Source organism: Triticum dicoccoides, chromosome 4A (assembly GCF_002162155.2).
Source record: "Triticum dicoccoides isolate Atlit2015 ecotype Zavitan chromosome 4A, WEW_v2.0, whole genome shotgun sequence".
NCBI lineage: Eukaryota > Viridiplantae > Streptophyta > Magnoliopsida > Poales > Poaceae > Triticum > Triticum dicoccoides.
The window spans coordinates 49,182,687-49,186,783 of record NC_041386.1 but is presented as its reverse complement, the minus strand read 5'-3'; positions in this window follow the sequence as shown (position 1 = coordinate 49,186,783).

Genomic DNA, 4,097 nt, shown 5'->3' with positions numbered 1-4,097 from the left:
AGACCACCTGATGCGCCGACATCCCGATAGGAGCTGCACATATCTTGTTCTCAGGGCAACACCGGATAAGCAATCCGTATAACTAAAACTAGCCCTCGAGTTTCCCCGAGGTGGCGCTGCAAGGGGCTCTAGTTTGGACCAACACTTAGACAAGCACTGGCCCGGGGGGTTTAAAATAAGATGACCCTTGGGATGCGCGACTCCCAAGGGAAAAAGGCTAGGTGGCGAATGGTAAAACCAAGGTTGGGCCTTGCTGGAGGAGTTTTATTCAAAGCGAACTGTCAAGGGGTTCCCATTATAACCCAACCGCGTAAGGAACGCAAAATGCGGGAACATAACACCTATATGACGGAAACTAGGGCGGCAAGAGTGGAACAAAACACCAGGCATAAGGCCGAGCCTTCCACCCTTTACCAAGTATATAGATGCATTAATTAAATAAGATATATTGTGATATCCCAACAAGTAAACATGTTCCAAACAAGGAACAACATCTCCATGTTCCAACAAGGAACAAACTTCAATCTTCACCTGCAACTAACAACGCTATAAGAGGGGCTGAGCAAAGCGGTAACATAGCCAAACAACGGTTTGCTAGGACAAGGTGGGTTAGAGGCTTGGTTCAACAATATGGGAGGCATGATAAGTACGTGGTAGGTATCGTAGCATAGGCATAGCAAAAGAGCGAGCAACTAGCAAGCAAAGATAGAAGTGATTTCGAGGGTATGATCATCTTGCCTGAGATCCCGCAAGGAAGAAGAACGAGTCCAAGAAGAAGACAAACGGACGTATATGAACGGGTCCTCACAATACGACGTTATTGGAACCAGCCCGAAGAAGCAACACCGGAAAAGGAGAAAACAACATAGTAAACAACCAACACATGAACATGGCATGATGCACAATCAAGTATGATGCATGTCCGGTTTCATGAAGCATGGCATGGCAATATGCACAAACAATACTACAAATTAAGTGGAGCTCAATATGCAACTCCGTTGCATATTGACGAAACACCACGTGACTTATTTGGTTCGAACTTGTTTATGTACCCAACAATATTAAATGTTGTTAAACATGGCAAGAGGGTGAAACATAATAAAACTACCTATCTAGGCAAGCTTAAATGAGGTCGGAAGCAACGAACAACAATTCCGGTAAATCCTCATATGCATATATTAGGTTTGGAACTGTTATTCCCTAAACACAATTTTAGAGTTATTAAACATGCAAAGTAAAGCCACCATGTTAAACTAGACATTTTCTACCCCATTTACATATAAAGTTTGTTACAAACCGAGTTACGGTTATTTAGTTATGAAATAAATCATTTTAGCAAGTTATTAAGCAAATTTAAACAAACAACATTTTAAACATGTTAAACATGGATGAGAGTGACATATTATGAAACTAGATGAATTTCTAAGCAAGTTTCATATATAAATTGTTTTAATCCGATGCACGGTTGGTGAGTAATTATATGCATGAACTAGAGGGACTAATCTATAAAACAACAGTTTTCTGGAAAATAGCTAAATGCAGCAGCAGGAAAAAACACGCAACGGGCTGAATCTGGTTGGCCCAACAATGCACAGGGGCTGGAGGGGGGCTGCTCACTTCGGGCTGAGGCCCAGTCGGGGAAGGGCTTGGCAGGCCAGATCTGCAGTGCTGGGCCACGAAGCGAGACGCGCCAGGAGGGCGCTGGACTTGGGATCGGGACGAGGCCCAGCTGGATCCACGCGACGAGGAGTCAACGTGGGGCACGGCTTCGTCGTCTTCCTCTCGAACGGAGGCAGCGCAGGACTTGGGATCGAGCGCTCGCGAGGCAGGGGCCGAAGACGAAGCGGCACGGCTGGACTGCGGCAAGGCAGCAGCAGAAGGCGGCGTCTGGCGCGATGCAGGGGACAGCGAGGGGGGCTTGGGCTCCGGGAAGACGCCGGTGGGACGTCAGAAGCAGCAGAAGAGGTCGGGGATGAGAAATCCATGGCGGAGGCGGCGAGATCCGGCGGTTCCCGGCCGGGTCTGACGCGAAACTGCGGCGGTGGTGGACTCTGGTAGAGCATAGGCGTCCATGGCGTCGGTCCCTGTGAAGAGAAACGAGAGAGATGAGAGAAAATTGAGAGAGAGCTTGAAGAGATGGGAAAAGGCAGGGAAAGGGAGAGGCGACGGGGTCCTGGAACGATCGAGATGGGAAAGGGCGGCTGGCGATGCTGCCCCTGTGGGCGCGCTGTCGCGAGGAGCGGCAGGCGCTGGACGCGTCCAGGGACGCAGAAGCGAGGGGATCGAGGAACGGGGTGTGGTGGTTGGTCGGGCACTGAAATTGGGGAGAAAGTGGGTGGCGGCGCTAGGGTAGGATCCCTAGAAATTAGGGTTGTCCAAAATGGACTAGGGATATACTACATATATAGTAGGTGGGTTGACTTAGGGGTATATCGTCCCTCCGATCGCAACCGAACGATCGCGAATAAAATAGCTAGGAAGTCCAAATAAGAAAACGGTGACGTTTTATAGACGTTTGAGGATGATCCGGATCCAACGGTGACGACTGCCCGGGTCGGGTCCGGGACAATTTCGGACGCGCACGTGAGGGGTCCGATGCACTGCGCAGAGAGGGTTAGGCTGGGTCTGGCGGATTGTGAAGAGCGGGTTGGTCTGAGAGAAGAGGGGAGAGATGCAGCCCGGCACGGTTTCCGGAGACTGAAAACGTCCGACGTTAGACCGACTCTAATGTCGCTATAGTTATCCGTTGGGCTATCAAACGAACTCCGAATGCGATGAAATTTGGCAGACGGCCTACCTACAACATAACAACACCACATGCCAACTTTCAACCCATTTCGAGAACATTTTCCGGCCATTTATAAAATAATAATACGGACATGCTGCGGGCGCGTGCAAGTGTGTCTGGGCTCAGAACGGATAACGGAGAGAACGAGGAGACCGGGACAGATGCAAGTTTTGAAAACATGACGATGCAATGCGGATGATGACATGGCAAGATGCAACACACAAGCAAAATACAAGGCAACAACATCGAATAACTGGAAGACACCTGGCGCATCGGTCTCGGGGCGTTACACATAACCACTTGACTCAGCTAGGAGTTAATCTTCCTGATGATAGTGTCATTGACAGAGTCCTTCAATCACTGCCACCAAGCTATGAAGGCTTCATGATGAACTATAACATGCAAGGGATGGCAAAGACAATTCCCGAGCTCTTTGCAATGCTAATGGTTAACAAGACCACTAGTTTCAAGAAAAAGGGTAAAGGGAAGAAGGGGGACTTCAAAAAGAATAGCAAGCAAGTTGTTGCTCCTGGGAAGAAGCCCAAGTGTGGACCTGAGCCTGAAACTAAGTGCTTCTACTGCAAAGGGACTGGTCACTGGAAGCGAAACTCCCCAAGTATTTGGCTGATAAGAAGGATGGCAAAGTGAAAGGTATATTTGATATACATGTTATTGATGTGTACCTTACTAATGCTCGTAGTAGCGCCTGGGTATTTGATACTGGTTCTTTTGCTCGTATTTGCAACTCGAAACATGGGCTACAGATTAATCGAAGATTGGCTAAGGATGAGGTGACGACGCGCGTTGGAAATGGTTCCAAGGTTGATGTGATCGCCGTCGGCACGCTACCTCTACATCTACCCTCGAGATTAGTTTTAGACCTGAATAATTGTTATTTGGTGCCAGTGTTGAGCATGAACATTATTTCTAGATCTTGTTTGATGCGAGACGGTTATTCATTTAAATCAGAGAATAATGGTTGATTCTATTTACATGAGTAATATCTTTTATGGTCATGCACCCTTTATGAGTGGTCTATTTTTGTTGAATCTCGATCGTAGTTATACACATATTCATAATATTGAAGCCAAAAGATGTAAAGTTAATAATGATAGTGCAACTTATTTGTGGCACTGCCATTTAGGTCATATTGGTATAAAGCACATGAAGAAACTCCATGTTGATGGGCTTTTGGAATCACTTGATTATGAATCACTTGATGCTTGCGAACCATGCCTACCTACTGATGTATGCGGTCCGATGAGTGTTGAGGCTCGCGGCGGGTATCATTATTTTCTGACCTTCACAG